The 23,457-nt window shown below is 31.0% G+C and overlaps 1 long non-coding RNA gene across 1 annotated transcript in view; it reads left to right on the forward strand.

Annotated features, from left to right (window-relative positions):
- The window catches only part of LOC142333044 (uncharacterized), a 62,103-nt gene extending 40,063 nt beyond the window's left edge, over positions 1 to 22,040 (forward strand). The window contains exon 3 of the long non-coding RNA XR_012758499.1: positions 21,432 to 22,040. This is a non-coding gene — a long non-coding RNA (uncharacterized LOC142333044). The remainder of the gene's footprint in view (positions 1 to 21,431) is intronic.
- Positions 22,041 to 23,457: the final 1,417 nt, after the last annotated feature.

Raw genomic sequence — 23,457 nt, forward strand, 5'->3', positions numbered from 1 at the left:
ATCAGAATTTAAAGATCAACCCAATAATTAATTCCTCAACACCAGCTTATATTAAATTTTAAATGACAAAAAACGGTCAATTATCCAAACATATCTTAAAAAGAAAATAATAGTATTAAATGTGCATCAGTTCAAAAAAAGATAAAAAGATGGCCAGGCAGAGCTTTTTCCCCTTAACCCGCCCCACTATGTTCATTAAATTCATCTTTGTAAGAATAATAATGATAAATAAAAATTAATGCCTGTTCACTCTATAAAAACTATCAGTGTAACATTTTCAGAGCAACAGTTTCGTCAGTACAGGACTCGAAACTTTGAGTGATCTGAAGAATGAGAGTTTCAAAATAGTTCGCTTCCACCTTAAGAAGAGTAGTTATATCTGGTTACCCGTACTTCGTACCGGTAAAATTGTATTTTGGGAGATTTTTAGCGTTACCCGTTAAACACAAGTAGGAATTACTATATACTTTACTAATTTTTTTTAATTTGATTTATTTTACGCGTTTTAATCACGTAACCGGAGGCAGGTGCAGCCAGTCGTGTCGCACATACAGTAAAAGTGGTAATGGCTGTTTGAGCCGCCATACTGTACACCGTCGAACCCTTAAAAAAAATCAAAATTAAAAAAAAACCAAAATGGTTTTAAGATATTTACATAAAAATTACACTAACTAAAACTCAAGTTGATTTCTTCATTTGTTAGCGAGAAATTTAAAAAGAAATCTGATGTGGACACCACATGATTTCTTTGTACGCCTATTAAATTACATATATACACTTTTTTTTGCTAAAAATTTCCTCAGCATTTTATAATAATTTTGTTTTATGCCGCTCAAGTAGATATGTGGTATGAGAACGTGTAGGATCTGAACACATCGGTTCGAATCTTGACTTCATATGCATATATTCTTTTAACTTTTTTAAAAATTTAAATAGACTTATTAATAATTATTAACTTCTGACTGTAAAAAGTTTTGAATTAAAATGAAAATCACATAATTTTTATTTCACTAATAACTTCTGATTTTTTTTTCATATTGTTATTATTGAATTATTATTTATTGTTAAAACTTTTTTTATAATCAGAGGTTAATAATTATGGATAAATCAATATATTTAAATTTAAAAAAAAGTTAAAAAAATATGTGCATACGAACTCGGATTCAAACCGATGTGCCTTTCCCTTGTAAAACCCAAATATTTTATTAATTGAAATTTTATTTGGCTATAACTCTGAATCGATGAAATAAGTGTAGCGCTTTTGATATATAGTTGAAAAGTTCTCAACGAGAGCTTATTACTGCGGCTAAGAAAAAGTCCAAAATTGAAACCCCCGTTTTATTTAGAGGTCTGACTGTATACATATTTTTGGCCCAGTCGATTGCAATTAAAGTGGGCGGTGCACATTTATATGACATTCCTAAATACAAAATTTCAACATTCTACGGCTAATTGTTTTTGAGTTATGCGAGATACGTACATACAGACGTCACCCCGAAACTAGTCGAAATAGATTCAGGATGGTTAAGATGAATATTTCCGTTGAAATCTGAAAACCGAAATTTTTCTCGATAACTGCAAGGAAGTTATTGTTACTCCATTTTAACCCTTTTAACTCGGTATTTCAGAAACTACTTTCTTAGTGTTCACTTACACTATAAGAGCACAAATTTTCATCAGTTTATCTTCAGTAGTTTTTGCCGGGCGTTGATGAATCGGTTAGAACATGTTGCTTTATTAGTACAGGTATACAGATAATAAACAAATTTAAATAATAAAAATTATTTATAATATAAATGTTATAATTATAAATTCCTAAAAATTGTTGATATAATTTTACATTTATTCACATAAAAAAAATTTGATAAAGACTTAAATAAAAATTTAATTTCTTTAGCTGTTAACAATTATTTTTTTATTCTTCTGCAGTTCATACATAATGATAGGGAGATTTGTTGTGTGTATGTGTGTGTGTGTGTGTGGGAGAAATCCTTTGTTTTAGAGTGCAAGAAACGCAAGCTCTCTCTACTAGTCAGTGCGGAAAAAAAAACGGGTAGAGGGGGCGGTGAAGCGGGCAATCTTGCATAACACCTGGTTTGAAGTTCTTATATGACCCGGAGTAGTAACCGAGGCTTGGCTTGGTTCGGCTCAACTCTTACAGTTCCTCTAGGTCATTATATTCTAGAAACCTCTACACTATTTGGTATATAATTTTATTTTACAATCTCTCCCCACCCCTTTTCACATAAGCTATATTACTTCCCATACCCTTACACCGCTGACTCTTTTATATCCTTTCTTTCATTCCCTCTCATTCGCTTTCTCTCTCTCTCTTTTACTCTATCCTTTACCTTTTTTCTTTACCACCATCATCATCTTTTCTTCTTTTTTTTTTACTTCTTTCTCCCACAAGAATACGTGATAATATTAGTCTTCAGTTGTACCACCAATATTTTTCAAAAATATAAAAATTAATAACATAAAAAGAATTGCAACAAGGAAAGTTAAATAAAAATATTAAAAAATTGAATACTCCATTTCAAAAAAATATGGTAAATACGGCATATATGTTTATAAAAAACGATTTTACTGAACTTTACAATATTTTGTATTAAGGTTAGAATTAATAAATCATCAACCCTAGTAAAATTAAAATTTTATAATATACCTCGGTTACGTAATGGAAAAGTCGGATTTACTTGACTAAGTACAGTCTTGTACTGATACAACTAGTAGTACCTTTTTTCTTCTATTTTAGTTGGTTCTACAGTTGCTGGCGGCCCTTAATCCCTCTGTATGTTCTAAAACAACCGTTTCTACTTCCTTATACGAAGTAAAGGAAGTATTGTGATCGCGAAAAATTTCGGTTTTCAGATTTCAACCGAAATATCCATTTTGACCATCCCTGAATCCATTTTGATTAGTTTCGGCGTGAAGATCTGTATATACGTACGTTCAAGGCACATGTAAGTTGTGCCTTACAAGGAATAACTTTTTTTAAATTTAAAAATATTGGTTAATTAATAATTATTAACTTCTGATTGTAAAATATGTTTACGATAATAATAATAATTCAATAATAACAATGAAAAAATCTGGTATGGACAACACATGACTTCCTTTACGTTTATTAAATTATATTTACACTTTTTTTTTTAAATGAAAAGTACATAAAATTTTATTTCGTTAAAAACTTCAGATGTTTTTTCATAATTTCTTTTTTTTGTTATTATTAAATTATTATTCATCGTAAAAAGTTTTTCAATGAGAGGTTAATAATTATTAATAAATCAATATGTTTAAATTAGAAAAAAAAGTTAAAAAAAAGTGAGATGAAGTTTGATTCGAACCGATGTGCCTTCCCCTAAGATTCAAATATTTAATTAATTAATGTTTTATTTGGCTATAACTCTGAAACCGATGAAAATAAATACCTCTTATGATATATCCTTGAAAATCTCTCAATGAGGACTTATTTAAGAAAAAGTCTAAAATCCAAATGTTTTGAATCGATTGGACCAAAATACTCCAAAAAAAGCCCAAAATCCAAAAAATTTGGATTTTTGACTTTTTCTAAATTGCAGTAATAAGCCCGCATTGAGACATTTTCAACGATCTATCATACGTGGTAGTTATTTTCATTGGTTCTGGTCCATTCTGGTTATTTTCATTGGTATGGACTGCGGTCTGGTCTACAAGGGAGAGGCGGACAGACCTCCTACTCCCACTCAGTAGTAATAGGCGTTCAAGGAAGTCATGTGGTGTCCACATCGAATTTTTTTTTAAAGGTAAAGCTGTTAATCGTACGCCCAAACGACTACTCTTAAGGATTAGCCGAAAATTTTCCGTTTTAAGGAGTGTAAAACGTTTTAACAAGTGTTTGTTTTTTCATTTTCTTTTTATCCTGTTACAACCATTCTGTTCATATGCCACCGTACATTGCCTTGGGATCGAGGCAAGTAGGAGAAAGTTAATCAACTATCCATCTGGCAGAAATTGTAAGTATTAACCGGCAAGTAATGTGGTATAAATACATCACCTTTTAGCATAAAAATCTATACCTTTTACCAGCCTTTGATTAAAACCAAAGCGACTTCGAGGTTAATTCTAGGGGTTACATTTACTTTAAAGTTTTAATTATAAAAAATTTTTTTTTTTTGTTTTTCCAAAATATTTTGGAGTTTCAAATACCCTTTCGGTTTGAAACCAGTTATACGTCAAATCTTCTTTGCCATAAGGCAGTAAGAACAAGAATTGATCCTGTAAGAGCATCAACAGGATTTTCAGTTATCAAGACAATGGATAGAAAGTAGCAACTCCATTACTTCCTGACAATCTTATTACATCCAGAAGTGTTTCTTTTTAATTGGACACTTTGCGAAATCATAAATATGTTTCTGCTAGAAATATTAATAAATTATTTAACTGAAAATAATTTCCACCGCGTTAATATTTGACTTACGAAATCATCTCGGATTTTCAATGTTTTTTTATTGTGTAATATAGTTTCTAATCCCATATTTTCTTCTATAGGCATTTTTATATGAAATATTTTGGATAAATAAAATAGTATGTAAACGTATCATCTTCATGATGACCCCTATATAATCTACATGAAATATCATCAAAACCTTTCATCATTCGTAAAAAATGATTGAACTTCTTATAAGATGACAGACAATCTGAGAAATTGATTGAATTCATAATATTTTTTTTAAAGGCTAACAGTTACCACCCGATGGATTGATGAAAAATACATTTCTGTTGCACGTGTAAAATCGCAATACTGAATGAGATTCAAACTTAGGTCCTACCGGATGAATATCAGAGATGTTATCACTCTACCAAGGAATGAAATTAATAAATGGAAAGAGATGATTAAGTAAACTTTTTTTTCTAACGGCTTACATCATTCCTTTTTGGTAAAATATCATACCAAACGATTTCATCGTAATTACAAGTAAGTGAAAATGTTTTCAAATGAATTGAGGAGTATCCTGTAAGATCTTTAAAGTTATATATTCACGTTCAAATGGCAGAATTTATAAAGAATAAGGAATATCAAAATAAAAACTGTCACTTTTAGGAAAACGGAATAATATTTTTCATTACAACTTTGTAATCATATTCGAAATACTCTTTTTTTTTTCAAATAGTAGGTTACTTTTGTAATGACTAGATTTTTTATTTGTTGATCTCACGCTCTATCAGATTTATTAAATTTGATTTAAGGGGAAAAATGGGAATTCATGACAAAAAATGTAAATAAAAATTTTAAAAAATTTAGATTATTTGAAATCAAATCGCGTATTAAATATGTTTTTGTACCTTAAATGATTTAAATGTTTATTAATTTTTGTTATCGGAAATTGTAAATAAGAAAATACAACTTACTTCCGGTAAAATGTCTGTTATATTTTAGTAGGTTAATGATGTAAATTCTCATTCATAAGCACCCTTCTTGATTTTACCGTTACAAGAATTTCAACCCCTAATTTTTAATACAAGAAGGGTGAAGTAAAATAATGAACTCATTTTTAAGATAGGTAAAAAAAAAGTTAAATTTAAAAACAGAAAACGAGGATGATACGCTCTACTCGTCGTGTAGATTTAAAAAAAAATATATGTGTGCTTAAGACCGCACGGCCGAAGTGAAAACTTGCGTGGGATAGCAATCGTTTTGAATTAATATATATTACATACAAGTAGCATATAATGTTTATATTCAACAGCCACTTTAACCTTTGACCCTTAGAACCAATTTGACGCACAATTTGAACGTGTTTTCCACGGTTATTCCCTGTTTGTTGTTAAATTATCACGCTGAAAGAGTGGATTTACTGCAAAATATGTAGTAAAACACGGGTTTGGATGCCCCCAAAATTACAACAAAGAAATTGGCTATTGAACCTCCACGTCTCTTTTCATGGATTTATTCGAATACATTAAAGAACGGCTACTTTCAATGAAGAATGTGTGTTCCACATGTTGAAACAGTTGATTTACGGAAAAATTCATAGTAAAACATATGTTTAACTGCAAACAGCACAATTAATTTTAAATTTACGATGACGTTGTAGGTCATCATTACTTTCAGCGATACGGGTATTTATATCATTGATCATTATTTACGATTCAAACTTCAAAATTATTTTCGGTTTTCATAATCAAACAGCTACTCACTTAACGCTGTAAATTTATAATGATGTTTTGCATCAATCACTCATCATTACTTTCAAAGAAAGCGGGTGTTGTGGATTTTTACTTTTTTATGGTTGTGTAGCTAATTATTGACAGCTGATGTTATTTTATTTATATTTTACGTAAGAAACGGGATTTCTGAAAAATAACTTTAGTTAAATAAAAAAAGGGCGTATCTCGCCCTTTTAATAAACGGTGCGTCCTAGGGCATTTTTAACGCGATTTTGAATGGCTTAATCGAACAGGATGCTTTGCGACCACCCGGAACCATAGATCGTAGTCCCATGCGTCTAGCGGCTACCATTCTCGAGATACTAGCGCGAGCGAAATTCGTTCCCACAGAATTGCAGGACCAAAATATTTCATATAAAGTAATTTTTTAACAATAAACAGCAATCTTTACCGACAATATTTTCAAGGTTAATACGTATAAATTAGGTATTGAAAATCTTCACATAGGGTTATCCAAACTCAATAAAAAAATATTATGTGTTACACTTACACTGAATTTATACAATTTTTAAAAAGGTTTTTTATGTAATTTTATTTTCTACTTTTTAGTCTTCATAAGTTTATAGTTTACAGCTACGCTAGCGCACAGATTTGAGCGATATTTCGAGTTTTTCATGCCTCCAATTTCCAATACCGCAGACAAGAGTATAGTAGTAAAGATTTCTAAAATGCATTGAAATCGATCAAATGTGTAAAAGTAGCGGTATTTCTGAAGTAGAGATTAAATACAATCTGTTTCTTCAAAAGGCTACTTATAATAAATCATTCTTAAATTTAACTGAAATGAAAAAAAATTGTAAAGTCCAAATTTCTATAACTGTAATTTAATTTGGTTAAAAAATTTTCATTTTCAAAATGTTCATTAACCGTTTGTATAATAATGAAATAAATTACGACCTGAAAAATCTAAAAACGTTATGAATGCACTTATTGTTCAATAGTAAAGGTTCATATAAAAAAGAATAGCAGAATTTTACCGTTAGGCTATTACAATTACAAAAGGACTATTTTTCAAGTAAATATTTCAGTCATAGACTTTCTTTTTTCTTTTTCCTGTTTAGCCTCCGGCAACTACCGTTCAGATAATACTTCAGAGGATGATATGTATGAGTGTAAAGGAAGTGTAGTCTTGTACATTCTCAGTTCGACCGTTCCTGAGATGTGTGGTTATAATTGAAACCCAACCACCAAAGAACACCGGTATCCACGATCTAGTATTCAAATCCGTGTAAAAATAACTGACTTTAGTAGGACTTGAACGATGGAACTCTCGACTTGGAAATCAGCTGGGAAGACGCGTTCACCACTAGACCAACCCGGTGGGTTTCAATCATAGACTGAAATATTTAAAAGCAAAAACTGTTCACAAAAGAGTAACAGTATCATTATTTGTACACGATTCTTGAATGAACTGTGTTATCAGCTGGCGTGTGACGCTAGTTTGTTTTTTATTAACCTCCGGGTCCACCGTTAGGCATTGCTTCAGAGGATGAGATGAATGATTTGTAGCGTGTATTAAAATGCCGTGCCTGATCGAAATTCGAACCCGGGACCTCCGGATGAAAGGCCAAGACGCCACCACTCGCGCTACGGTGACCGGCCGTGACGCTAGTTTAAGTGTAAGTTAATTAACGCGTATTAGCGACCTTGAAAATGTTGCTGAAATATGTTGTCATCAGAAGAAAACGTGTATGCCAAATTTCAGAGCGAATGGATAAGCGGAAATGCTTCAAAATTCGACTGAAAAGTTCCGTACCATGAATCTTACATACTCGTGCGTAGTCTAAGAGCGAGTTAATATAAGAATAGTAAAAAATCATTGTTAATAATGTATTTTCTTAATAAATTTGTTTAAATTCTTTTTAATTAAAATAAAAATCAATTTAAAAACCCGTTTTAAAAAATTAAATAATGAATATTTTTTCAATTATTTAAAAAAAATATATATTCGTCGTAGCTTTTAAAGGTCTACGTAAAAAATTTATAAACCCTTAATTTGGCAATAACTACTAAAAGTTGAAAGTTAAAGAAAAACTAAAAATATGTATTTTTTATACGACTGCCCAAAAAAGAGTTTGGAATCCTTACGTCACAAACTATATAAATGTACTAGGAAAAAGGCGGGCTACAGCTCGCCGCGAAAATGTTACATGGTTTATGTTTCATTACACGTGATTTTATTAAATGTTTATGTCAATTGTAGCTAAATATCGTTCACGAATTTAGCGTACTAGCAACAAAAACTTTTCCAAAGGAAAGCTTTAAAATCCTGAATATTCTTTATCATTTTTTCTATTTCTGTATTAAAGGGTGTCAGCAATCTTTTTCCGGCAGTCGTGTTTTTTTTAATTTTTAAAAATTTATCTCGTGTTAAATTTATTGTAAGCTATAGAATTCATTTAAAAAAAGAGATTATTTTTAATTTTATTTAAACTACCCATTATTTGAAGTTGAGTGATGAACAAGAAGATAGGGAAGAGAGTAGAGTATTTAAAAACGCATAGCGATAGAATCATTGTAATAAGGATAAAATCAAAACCTAAACCGACAACGATTGTTAACGTCTATATGCCTACAAGCGCCCATGATGATGATGAGGTAGAGTGTGTATACGAAGAGATTGATGAAGAAATTAAACACGTAAAAGGAGATGAAAATTTAATAATAGTTGGAGATTGGAATGCAAGCATTGGAAAAGGCAAGGAAGGAAATATATTCAGTAAAAATTCTAGCCGAGAGTAAAAAGGATTTAGAAGAAACAATGAACGGCATAGATGAAGTCCTACGCAAGAACTATCGCGTGAAAATAAACAAGAACAAAACAAAAGTAATGAAATGTAGTAGAAATAACAAAGATGGACCACTGAATGTGAAAATAGGAGGAGAAAAGATTATGGAGGTAGAAGAATTTTGTTATTTGGGAAGTAGAATTACTAAAGATGGACGAAGCAGGAGCGATATAAAATGCCGAATAGCACAAGCTAAACGAGCCTTCAGTAAGAAATATAATTTGTTTACATCAAAAATTAATTTAAATGTCAGGAAAATATTTTTGAAAGTGTATGTTTGGAGTGTCGCTTTATATGGAAGTGAAACTTGGACGATCGGAGTATCTGAGAAGAAAAGATTAGAATCTTTTGAAATGCGGTGCTATAGGAGAATGTTAAAAATCAGACGGGTGGATAAAGTGACAAATGAAGAGGTATTGCGGCAAATAGATGAAGAAAGAAGCATTTGGAAAAATATAGTTAAAAGAAGAGAAACTTATGGCCACATACTAAGGCATCCTGGAATAGTCGCTTTAATATTAGAAGGACAGGTAGAAGGGAAAAATTGTGTAGGCAGGCCACGTTTGGAATATGTAAAACAAATTGTTAGGGATGTAGGATGTAGAGGGTATACTGAAATGAAACGACGAGCACTAGATAGGGAATTTTGGAGAGCTGCATCAAACCAGTCAAATGACTGAAGACAAAAAAAAAATTTAAACTACAAGAGTAAATCTAGAAAATATACTGTTCATATTACAAAAAAAAAACAAAATTTCTATAAAAATCCACACATGAGAAACCAAAGTTTAATTTTAAAAAAAGAAGAAAAATGGATTTAAAACCTACTACTCGGTTTTCAGATTTCAACGGAAATATCCATTTTGACCATCCCTGAATCAATTTTGACTAGTTCCGGCGTGACGTCAGTACATACGTATGTATCTCACATAACTCAAAAACGATTAGCCGTAGGATGTAAAATTTTGGATTTAGGAACGTTAACATCTAGTTCTGCACCTCTGTCTTTTGAATGCAATCGACTAGACAAAAAATCCCAAAATTCAAAACATTTGTATTTTGAACTTTTTCTTAACCGCGTAAGTCCCTCATTGAGAGATTTTCAAGGATATGTCATAAGCGGTATTTATTTTCTTTGATTCCAGAGTTATAGCCAAATAAAATTTTAATTAATAAAATATTTGGGTCTTACAAGTGGAAGGCACATCGATTCAAATCCGACATCATCTCCTTTTTTTTAACTTTTTTTTTAAATTTAAATACATTGATTTATTAATAACCATTAACCTCTAATTGCAATAAGAATTTTACAATAAATAAACAATAATTTCATAACAAAAAAAATATATATATGAAGAAATATTTGAAGTTATTAATGAAATAAAATTTTGTTTTCAGTTTAAAAAAAATGCGTTTATGTGTTTTAATAGGCGTAAAAGGAAATCATATGATGTCCACATCAGATTTTTAGAAATAATTTTCTTAAATTTTCATTTAAAATAATTTTGAATATAAAATATGCGGCAAAGGATTTCATTACTTTCCCGGTTATCCTGTTAAAAAATTTTTATTTCAAATACACTATTGGATTTTTAAATATTTATTACAAACATAAAATATTTAGAGAACAGTTAGAGAAAAAAATTAAAATGTTTAATAAAAAACTTTGTATCCAACTTATCCGTCAAATGACGCTTTTACTTTAAAAATGATTAATTGTTAAATGCACATTTGAGAAAAAAATTAAAATTCTTAGTAAAAAATTACCAAATTTTTTAAAAATAATTCGCGTTGATATCTTTCAAAAACTGTTGTACATCGTTTACATTGATACTACATACCGATGAATTTTCAATCTTGAAAATGTTTAAAAAAATTTTATATTTATGTACGGGTCGTTTCTACTTGTCTTTTTGGAGTCCTTTGATTGTAGCTTCCTTGTTTTTTTGGTCTTAAAATTTTATTTATTGGACTAATTATTTACTTCACTGGCCCGATTTGTTTCAGTGTTCAACAGTACTAAAAAAAAGACTGGATATACCGATTTTAAAAAAAAATTTTTATACAGACTTTTGTATATGTATATACAGCATCTCTAGGGGGTGAAAAATTTAGCACCAAAATTCCTCCTTCCCTTTTTTTTTTTTTTTTTTTTTTTTGTCTTCAGTCATTTGACTGGTTTGATGCAGCTCTCCAAGATTCCCTATCTAGTGCTAGTCGTTTCATTTCAGTATACCCTCTACATCCTACATCCCTAACAATTTGTTTTACATATTCCAAACGTGGCCTGCCTACACAATTTTTCCCTTCTACCTGTCCTTCCAAAATTAAAGCGACTATTCCAGGATGCCTTAGTATGTGGCCTATAAGTCTGTCTCTTCTTTTAACTATATTTTTCCAAATGCTTCTTTCTTCATCTATTTGCCGCAATACCTCCTCATTTGTCACTTTATCCACCCATCTGACTTTTAACATTCTCCTATAGCACCACATTTCAAAAGCTTCTAACCTTTTCTTCTCAGATACTCCGATTGTCCAAGTTTCACTTCCATATAAAGCGACACTCCAAACATACACTTTCAAAAATCTTTTCCTGACATTTAAATTAATTTTTGATGTAAACAACTTATATTTCTTACTGAAGGCTCGTTTAGCTTGTGCTATGCGGCATTTTATATCGCTCCTGCTTCGTCCATCTTTAGTAATTCTACTTCCCAAATAAGAAAATTCTGCTACCTCCATAATCTTTTCTCCTCCTATTTTCACATTCAGCGGTCCATCTTTGTTATTTCTACTACATTTCATTACTTTTGTTTTGTTCTTGTTTATTTTCATGCGATAGTTCTTGCGTAGGACTTCATCTATGCCGTTCATTGTTTCTTCTAAGTCCTTTTTATTCTCGGCTAGAATTACTATATCATCAGCAAATCGTAGCATCTTTATATTTTCACCTTGTACTGTTACTCCGAATCTAAATTGTTCTTTAACATCATTAACTGCTAGTTCCATGTAAAGATTAAAAAGTAACGGAGATAGAGAACATCCTTGTCGGACTCCCTTTCTTATTATGGCTTCTTTCTTATGTTCTTCAATTGCTACTGTTGCTGTTTGGTTCCTGTACATGTTAGCAATTGTTCTTCTATCTCTTTATTTGAACCCTAATTTTTTTAAAATGCAGAACATTTTATTCAAGTCTACGTTATCGAATGCCTTTTCTAGGTCTATAAATGCCAAGTATGTTGGTTTGTTTTTCTTTAATCTTCCTTCTACTATTAATCTGAGGCCTAAAATTGCTTCCCTTGTCCCTATACTTTTCCTGAAACCAAATTGGTCTTCTCCTAACACTTCCTCCACTCTCCTCTCAATTCTTCTGTATAGAATTCTAGTTAAGATTTTTGATGCATGACTAGTTAAACTAATTGTTCTGTATTCTTCACATTTATCTGCCCCTGATTTCTTTGGTATCATTACTATAACACTTTTTTTGAAGTCTGACGGAAATTCCCCTTTTTCATAAATATTACACACCAGTTTGTATAATCTATCAATCGCCTTCTCCCCTGCATTGCGCAGTAATTCTACAGGTATTCCGTCTATTCCAGGAGCCTTTCTGCCATTTAAATCTTTTAATGCTCTCTTAAATTCAGATCTCAGTATTGTTTCTCCCATTTCATCCTCCTCAACTTCCTCTTCTTCCTCTATAACACCATTTTCTAATTCATTTCCTCCGTATAACTCTTCAATATATTCCACCCATCTATCGACTTTACCTTTCGTATTATATATAGGTGTACCATCTTTGTTTAACACATTATTACATTTTAATTTATGTACCCCAAAATTTTCCTTAACTTTCCTGTATGCTCCGTCTATCCTCCTTCCCAAAAATTGAAAAAAAGCCATCTTTTTATTTATTTCATATTTTTTAATCGATATGTCTTCTTAGGAACACAAGTAGTGCAAATGATTCCAAAAAAAATACTTTATAGGCAATATTGGCGTGATGGGGGGGGGGGGGGGGTGACGATGATCAAAGTTTAAAGATATTGATTGTTTTGAATAGTTTAAAACTTTTTTTTTTTGGTTTATTTACACTTTAAATAATAATATTACATTAAAATTTCTTCATAATTCATCAGAAAAAAAGCTATTCACTACTGCGAGCATATTAAACTCAACAGATCTTTTACGAATAGATTTCTTTGGACTCTGAACAACTGATTCAGCAATGGTTGTTAAGTTATCTTCACTTGTAGCAGTTTCAGGTTTTCCATTCCTTGGCAAATTATGTACGCTTGCGATCGTCTCAAGTCGTTTATTTAGATTGTACATTGTTTTCTTGATAATGCTGGAGTTTTAGGAAATTTTTCTAAAAATTGAACGAATTCATCAATATTTTTGTTGATCTTCCATCAACATTGTAAGAAAAAAAACTTATTATTCGTTTGTTAGTTTACGGTTCATGGTTAATAATTTATAGATCAATAAAAAGCCTTCGAACTCATGTGCAAATGTATCTTTGCAGAGGATAGAATGAAGATTAGATTTATTTTACCAAGTACGGTATTAATTTTTTTTTATAAGATTTTCATATACGGGATTTTTTAAAACTTATTAAATTCATTTTTTACCAAATTTTCCTGAGATTAGGTAGATAGGATTTAACAGAATTTTTATTGTTTCTAAAATGGAAACCGTTTCTAAAATTGTATGGAAATCTAAAAAAATAAAAATAATTTAAAGAAATACCCGTTTTTTTATTTTGTTAATAGATTTTGAAATTACCTTATTTGTTGCTGGTATCGGTAACTGATATATTGGAGTAATCTCAATTGTTTTTTATGCAACTAAATATTTCCATTGGCATACAATTCCAAAAACGGTCGTGGTTGGTGTTTTAGCAATTTTATACCTGTCCTCAGATGACTTTTCAATTTTTAGACGAAAATCAGTTTTTGTCATGTATATTTAAAATATATATATATATATATATATATATATATATATATATGTCTGCCTAAGCATTTGTATCGTTGGCATGCTGACTAAGGTCAACTGATGATTGCGTTGTTTAATAAAGTTTAGAGGGCCTAAAAGACGATCTCCGGTAAAGCCCATCAGGACTCGAATTGGAGGGGGTAGTGTGGTGACCGGGATCGTCACAAGGCGTTATCCCCTACGAGGGTCAGGATATGCAGAGGGATTCAGGAAGATAGGGAAATACTTTGACAACTCATTCTAGAGGCTAAAAATAAGAAAAGAGTTAATATAAACATAGGTCCGAAAACGCTTCGTTAGCGAGTTATACAGGGTGAAAGATTTCGCCCGAGTTTCAGTTAATCCGGGTAAATTAAGGCTTTCTGAAATTCTGGGAAGGAAAATTGAATTGTTTCTTGGGTTTTTGAGCTGGGAAATCGAAAAAATAGGTCCCAGAACCGTATCTCTCTTAGTTTCTAAGATATCCCGTGTAAAACGCAAAAAATAGGGACAAAAAACACATTTTTTTACGTTTGTTAAATTTTAACGTTGTTAAATTGGCAATAAATCATACATTTTTTAAACATAAATTGTAGAGAATTTAATTATTAGAAGATTGATGTAAATAATGTCAACAAAAAATAAATAAAATTTTAAACATGTCGACTTTTATTAACAACAAAACCGACGAAAACTTAGAAGAAAATGTTACAAAAAAAGAAAACAGTTGTATCTAGTAGGTACAATAATTTTACACCTACGGTAAACAAGTTGGTAACACTGATTTTTTTCATCATAATTTGTTTAAATACTACTCATTGTTGTCAGTTAATTGTAGTAATGTGTTAAATAACCTTTCCCTGATCAATCGTGTTTGCAGTATTACGTCGAATTCTTATCGTAAAAATTTAAAAAAACTGTTAAGAAGTGTAATTTTGTATTCGTTTTACAGTTCATAAAAATCAAGTCTGTTAAAAAAAGTGAAATTCTGTTTAGTTTTGTTTTGAAAAATGCCGCGTATTTTACGTAATGAATTTATTATATTGCTGGAAAATATCCCCTTAACAAAACGAATTGAAATGTATTACCAACTTGATGGAGCTCCTACACATTTCACTTTTTTTTTCAGGGCGAAATCTTTCACCCTGTATAACTCGCTAAGGAAGCGTTTTCAGACATATGTTTATATTAACTGTTTTCTTATTTTTAGCCTCTAGAATGAGTTGTCAAAGTATTTCCCTATCCTCCTGAATCACCTGTATATTATAAACATAAAAAATTTCATCAGTAATATTATAGATTAAAAATAATCGAGTTTTCTTAAGATTATGAACAGGACAGTGCCTAATGCCTACAGCAGTGATTCCCAAACTGTGGCCTCTTCGCAGGGGCGAAACGAAATTTTGTAAAAGCTTCATAATTAATTGAACCGAGATATTTATAATTATTAATTCAATGTTAATAAAGAAATAAAATAATGAAGATACACGATTTTTATTTATTTTTATCTGTTACTTACGAGTAGTCATACTTTTACTTAAGATAGGGCGCCATGGAAAACGTTTAATTGAAAAAGGGCGCCGCGACTCGGAAAAGTTTGGGAACCACTGGCCTACAGCATACCGTAAACTATCCACTGGATATGATTATTTATTTTATGTTAATTCTCTTCCTTTTAATCATCCTTTTCATATCATTCTTATCCATCGCCATTCTTTCCTATTTTTGAGTTGTACGGAGGCAGATCGAACCCTACTATGTCTACATTAAGAATATTTTCATCTTTTCAACCTGTACATCTTTCGTTTGATTGTCGTTTCCTTTCTGGTGGCTACAAAATAAGTTAATTTTTGTTGACCATTTGGTAAAATCCTCTCTCCAAATCGGTGTTAAAATATAAGTATAATAGCAAATTCTAATTGTAAATTGAAAAAAATTGTATTTTCAAATAATATTTTTATTTGATTAATGTTTTTTCTCCATCTTTAAGATTTTATATTAACATTATATTATTGATGGAAGAGGTCTATTATTAATAAATAATATTTTTAATTTCCTGTAATCTTTGTCGCGAATTTAAATTTATTACTTGTTTTACTAAGTATCCTGATTTATTAAGCTAATCGTTAACGAGAAGGGAAGTAAAAATTAAAAAAAAAAAAAGTAGCCGAGTGAAAGACAAAGAAGTTACTTTTACCAAATCTGAATTAAACAAAAAAAAAAAAAAGGTTACACATCTTAAAAAGAAACATTTCGAATTTATAAAGGAAGAGAATTAGGTTGGCAAACCTGAATACATAAAATGTACGGATGGCCAAGGGTAATGCTTTGCTTTGCAGCTCGCCTCATGTTGTTTTTTTGCCCACGTTATAATATATACTGTTGTAAAGAACCGGTTTTTAGGAAATTATTTCTTCTTCAGTTAAAACTCCTCTTCTAGTTTATACAAACACCAAACGTATTCTCTTTGTCTTTATAATATTTATGTCTTTTCAAAATTATTTATATAATGGTTTGTTTTTGTATTATTTTTTTTTAATTAGTTACTGTATTATAATTAAAATAAAATCCTAATATTTTTCCTAAAAAATAGTAAAATTAATAACTTTTTTCTTCCCGGATAAGTCTGAAAGGACCAGACAAATATCATTTATATCTGGTTTCTTCTTTCTTTTTTTTTCTTTCAGAAGTTATTTAATCTTTCGGAATGTTTAGTTATTTTTTGTTCAGTTCATTCTCCTCAGTACAGTTTTATTTTACCCTTCAGGAACCTTTAATTCAAAAATCGTCCTTCGATATTTCTTTTGATCCAAATTGTTTTTCAATAATACTGAACGTTTTGAGCTCTCCATTCAATTGTTTAACATAGCCTATTTATTGTTTATTACGTCTAAAAATGTAAATAACTACAGTAGACGTAATTTAAATTTTTAAACTAAAACTGTTTTATAAAATATTCTATTTAGAAGATTGCGGTTGATCGGTAATTCCCTTAGCTAAATTCCATATCCCTTAGGAAGATGTAAAGTTAAGACAAGTAAATTACTTTATTTTTCATAGCTAATTGTATGTCAGAGGATGATGTAATTACCAGCACCTAATACTGCTCTTTTACATCCTAAACTCATTTTTTCATATAATCTTTCATATAATTTTAGATTGATATATTTATGCTTCGTAACTATTATATATATATATATATATATATATATATAGATATTTGTTAGCTTATATGTAACAATTATATATTTAAACTCAAGAACTGTTGGACCGATATGAATTAATTATACGACTGCCCAAAAAGGAGTGTAATGTATTTACGATGCACCTATGTATATTTCGACGTAGCAATTCAACGGCTGAATCGATTTAGAAGAATGAACCGGCGTTGGAATCCTTACGTTACCGGGAGTGTTGTTGGCTATATAAATATGTTTTTATGTATATACAGGGTCCGGCATATAAATCTGACGATTTTGTAGTAATTGTTATGTTGGCACCACTGTCAATGAGTGTTGTACATTGTTAGGTCTATTCATGCTATTTCAGTAGCAAGTATGTCGTGGTCGGGTGAACAACGAGCGTTTGTGGTCGAAGCCTATTTTAAAAATAATGACTCGGTTATTGTAACACAGCGTTTATTTCGCAGACATTTCAATTTAAATCGACACGCGTCTGTTCCTAGTAGGAACACGGTATTGTTGCGGGTGAAGAATTGTAGAAATACATCGTCTGCTTCAAAAATGAAACCGACAGGACGAAAACGGACTATGAGAACGCCTGAACACATTAACGCAGTAAGGTTAGCTGTTACGCGGTCTCCACGACGTTCAGCAGCGAGTCATGCTGCTGCGTTAGCCGTTTCTGGTCGAAGTGTACGACGAATTCTTCACGCCGACCTGAAATTCCATCCTTAGAAGATGATGTTGGTGCAGCGACTTAATGCAAATGATCGGGCGTCTCGCAAAGCAGCTTGCGAGGTCATCCTCGAAAATGTCCACCAGAATGCCGTTATTCTTTTAAGTGACGAGGCGCATTTTCATTTCTCACGGATTTGTGAATAAACAAAATTACCGTTAATGGACTTCGCATAACCACGGCAGATTCTTGAAAAACCACTTCACAGTCGATATGTTACAGTGTGGTGTGCGGTTTCAAAGTTCGGCATAATTGGCCCGTATTTTTTTGGGGAGTTAAATCGCAGAGTAACAGTAACATCTCATCGATACGTAAACATGTTGAATATATTTCTGCGACCGAAACCGAATGACTTTCAAGGACATGAAATTTGGTTTCAACAGGATGGTGCCACCGCCCATACGGCGAGAATCGCAATGGATGTTCTGCGAAAAACCTTTCCTGGACGTTCGATTTCCCGATTTGGCGACATTCCATGGCCAGCGCGTTCACCTGATCTGGCTGTTTGTGATTTTTTTCTGCGGGGGTATCTCAAACATAAAGTCTTCTGCAGTCGACCACAGTCAATTGCAAAACTCAAGGAGGCCATTCAACGAGAAATTGAAGCGGTTCCACAAGTGATGATTGAGCGAGCAATGTCAAATTGTAGAATGAGGTTAAGTGAGTGTGTGAGGAATAATGGAAAACATTTGGACGACATAATATTCAAATAAAAAAAATCGATGTAAGTAATATACTATAAATTGCAAAAATTGATCTTTAATTTGATTTATTAAATATTTTAATAGTACAAAACACAGTTTAATTATTATCCCTCAAAAATCATCAGGTTTATATGCCGGACCCTGTATATATATATATATATATATGTTAAAATAAATTTGAAAAATTTGATAAAAATGGTATGGATGACAAAATTGTCATCATTAAAGGGCAATGTTTTTTTGGCAGTCGTGTTTTTTTCATTTTTAATATTTATTTCTTGTTTTTACTTCCTTGTACGAAGTAAACAAATTATTGTGATCGCGAAAAATGTCGTTTTTCAGATTTCTACGAAAATATCCATCTTGACCATCCCTGAATCCATTTTGACTAGTTTCGGCGGTACGAATGTATCTCATGTAACTCAAAAACGATTAGCCGTAGTATGTTGAAATTTTGAATTTAGGACTGTTGTAACATCTAGTTATGCACCTACCCTTTTGATCGCAATCCACTGAACCAAAAGTGTCCAAAAAATCCCAAAATCCAAAAAATTGGATTTTGGGCTTTTTCTTAACTGCAGTAATAAGCTCTTATTGAGAGGGGTTTTAACGATATATAATGGGAACTTACTTTCATTGGTTCCAAAGTTATAGCCAAATAAAATTTTAATTAATGAAATATTTGGATCTTACAGGGGAAGACACATCGGTTCCAATTCGACTTCATATACATTTTTTTTTCAACTTTTTTTTTTAGGAATATTGATTTATGAATAATTATTATTAATTTCTGATTGTAAAAAAAAACTTTTACAGTAAATAATAATTCATAATAATAATAAAAAAATGAAAAAAAATCAGAAGTTATTAGTGTTATATAAAATTTTATATATTTTTCATTTTAATTAAAAAAGTTTTACAGAAGTTAATAATTATTAATAAATCTATATATTTAAATAAAAAAATAAAAAAAATATATGTGTATGAAGTCGGATCTGAACGGATGTTTCCATGCTTACGGATCCGACACGTTCTCATTTAAACCGCATTGACCGACATGAAACAAAATTAATACATAAATTAATATAAAATGCTGATACGGACACCACAAAAAAATGTGATGCAATGTGGTGTCCACCACAATGTAATTGTGTGACTGTCCACTTTTTTAAAAATTGGTGGATCGTATCTCACTTTGAAGTGAAATAAGTTTAAATGAAGTGCAGCAAAAATGTGTATATGTAATTTAATAGGATTACAAGGAAGTCATGTGATATCCACATCAGATTTTTGTTTTTCAGACTGCGTAACCCAGTCTGAAAACAAAAAAAGACTGTCTTAAAAGAAATTTTTTTTCAGAAAAAAGTTTTTCAAAGTTGAATAAACTTTATTACATATTTGGGGGGCATTTCCCTTTATTACGTAGTTCACGCCAATTTAATAGATTTTATTACATCATTTTTTTTTTAAATTCAATTCTCTGCAAGTTTTAATAATAGAATTTACCAATTTATTAGTCATTTACAAAGTTATTATAATTCATACTAAAAAAAAAACTTATTTTTCTTTACCGATTTTTTTCTATTTTACGTTGGATATCATGAAAATTGCTGGAGATAACAGTTCTTTATTTTTTTATTCGATTTTTCTGGTAAAAACATAAAAAATCATCAAATTTACCTCTTATGTAACGCCTTAAAAACTTCACCGTGGGGAATTGAAATCTGGGTGAAATTTTTCGCTAGCCGTAACTGGATAACGAAGCGTTTTCGGACATTTGTTTGGATGAATTTTTTTCCTTATTTAAAATTCTAGAATCAGTTGCCAAATTATTTCCCTTTCCTCCTGATTCATTCGGTATGTATAATTTTTTTTTTTATTGGAACTGCACTGTTGGTTACGTTCCAAGAATTAAATAAGAACTTATATCCGGTTAAATCAGGTAATAACGTAGGTAAATGACTAATGAATTTTTCCGAATCGCTATTTATGTAAATAGTTTTTTTATTTAATCAGTCGCGTTTCATTTTTATTATCTGAGGAAAAATACCATTTGATTCCCTGGAATTTTTTATTATAATTTTTTACTGTTTTAATTGTTATACAGGATTACGAATAAATGTCATTACCGGTTTTAAACAAATTTACAAATTTTTCTTTTTGCCTAGTTTTTTTTTAGCAGTAGATTTATGCAATTGAAATGTTTTAATCGAGAATTTGATATTCTGTTTTTTTTTTTTTTTTGGGTGATAAGTCGTTCTAAACTTAAATAAAACGACTTCACTTTAGACTGATTTCTCTTTTCCCGATAGATTTTCATCTCTTCATCGTGTTCTTTTTTTTCTCTATACATTTTATTTTGTTACTTCTTGATGTTGTTATTTCATTCTTTCTTTTCTGTTTAGCTTCCTGAACTATTCGACTATTCCTGAGATGTATGGTTAATTGAAACTCAACCACTAAAGAACACCGGTATATACTAGATAGTATTCAAATTCGTATAAAAATAACTGCTTTTAATTAGAACTTTCGACTTCAACTGATTTGCGATGGTGAGTTCACCACTAGACCAATCCGATGGGTTATTTCATTCTGGAATTCCCTAACTGTCTTCTTTGATTCTGTTTTCTTAATGTTTTCCTTATTTATTTTCTCTTAATTTCTATTTTAGATAAATATTTTGCTATTTCTTTAAACCGGTTTCTTTTTGGTTTTCTTATTATCAAAAAAATCAAGGATGGTTTTTATAATTCTAACTTTATTCATTCTATAAAGTATCACAAAAGTCCCACACCATGTGGATTTTTACTAATTTTGCTCTATTTTCTAGTTGCAGGACTGAAAGATCTTGACCACTGAAGAGCGGGTAGAGATTATCCTCCTTTGTGGAAGAGAAAAGGATTCTCTCATAGACAAGTTGAAGATGAATTAAGGTGAGGCATCTGCAAAGAGAACCAGTGTCGCATATAACGGTTACCAGACTGCTAACAAAGTTCAAAGTTACAGGTAGAGCTGCCGATGTTAAAAGATCCGGACGTCTGAGCACTTCAGAAGAGGTAGTGGAAAGGGTTTTGGCGAAGGTATCTGCAAGTCGGAAAAAAATCAATTCGTCGAACAAGCTTGAAAGTGGGCGTTCCTCGGTCAACAGTATGGAGAATCTTGCAAAAAAATAAGTATTATCCGTACCAGTTACAAGTGTCACACCACATGTCAGAAGACGACCCTGATCGACATATGGAAATGCGCAATTGGTTTTTGACTCAGTTAGAGGAGAACCCAGAGTTTTTGTCTTTTTTTTTTCCTGTTTAGCCTTCGGTAACTACCGTTTCGTTAACGGTGGTCCCAGAGATTAAACAAAAAAAAAGAAGTACGAGCAGAATAAGTTATGACTATGGAGTGGTTCAAAAACGCGTCAACAAGAGATAAAGAAATGAAACTAAGTCAGGTAGGCGGTATTAAACACAAAAACTATATTGATCTTAGCAGAAAAGGTAATAATAATAATTATCATCGTAATAACAAGAAATCTGACAATAAAGTTGTGATACTTTCATGGCATTGGTAATTTTATTTTTACGTAGCGAAAAACTAATGTTAAATGAAAAAAGTTTAAAACATTAAAATAAAATCAATATTTTTTACTTTTTCTACTCCCCAAAAATCACCTCCCAATAATTTTTGTTTGTTTGTCTACTTTTACTGTGTTAAACGGAAGAATAAAAAAAATTACAATAAAAAAGGTACAACTAATAAAAATTCACCAGTCTTTTTTTTTTTTTGGAATAGGAATGAATTTGATGAAATTCTTTTGTAATATTATTATTAAAAGTTTAAACAAACTAAACAGTTTTAAAAAATTCCAAAAATCTTTATTTTTTAAACTTTGGCTCCCCACCCCTAATATATAAATATATATATATATATTTTTTTTTGTTTAACCTCCGGGTCCGCAGTCAAGCAATTCTTTCCGCAGAGGATTAGATGAGTGTTTAGTAGCGTGTGTGAAAAATGCCATGCCTGACCGGGATTCGAACCCAGGACCTCCGGGTGAAAGGCCGAGATGCTACCACTCGCGCCACGGAGGCCGGCCACCCCTAATATTGTCCTCAAATAAAAAGGTAGTTTTTTTCGATTTTTAGGAAATATGGAGACTTTATGAGCAAGATTTAAAAAAAAATAGTATTAATATAGCTTAATATAAAGTAGGGTTATGTTTGCAAAATTATGAGAAAATTGACCCCCCAAAGAAAGCTCCTGAAGTATTGACCCAAAGTTTTACCAATAAATTGTCTCGTATACACGAGTCTCTGACCAAATTTCATAAAAATTGGTTCATCCAGTCACTTGTTAAGCTACAAATCAGCCCACACACAATTACATACGTACGTACGAAAATTGCCACCGATTTTTTCTTTTGTTGAAATTCCTGGGTCATGAAACGTCGAGAAACGCAAAAAATTCCAATACCCCATTTTTTGTCTGATTACCATGTATTTCTTCTTACAACTTAGCTCTAGGTTTAAGATTCCAGGAAAGTAAAAATATTTTTGCTCATTTATAATTTATTACTTTTTTTGTTGTTGTGTTTTTACACCCTTTTTGTTTTCTACACCAACTTTAGTAGAAAGTGTGCATTTCGACTTCAATTCTTTTGAGGTTTTACAACAATTTTTTCTAAATATATCAGACAGTACAAGGACCCAATTTTTTTTTCATTGTAAAAACCCAAAAATAGCATGTATTCGACTCAAATTTTGGGTCGTCGTTTAACAACGATTTTCTAAAATATTATCGGAGTATAATTAACGGACTCATTTTTTTTCATTGATAGATTGGGTTTAAAACCACTAAATTTG

This window comes from Lycorma delicatula, chromosome 12, assembly GCF_047948215.1.
Source record: "Lycorma delicatula isolate Av1 chromosome 12, ASM4794821v1, whole genome shotgun sequence".
Taxonomy (NCBI): Eukaryota; Metazoa; Arthropoda; class Insecta; order Hemiptera; family Fulgoridae; genus Lycorma; species Lycorma delicatula.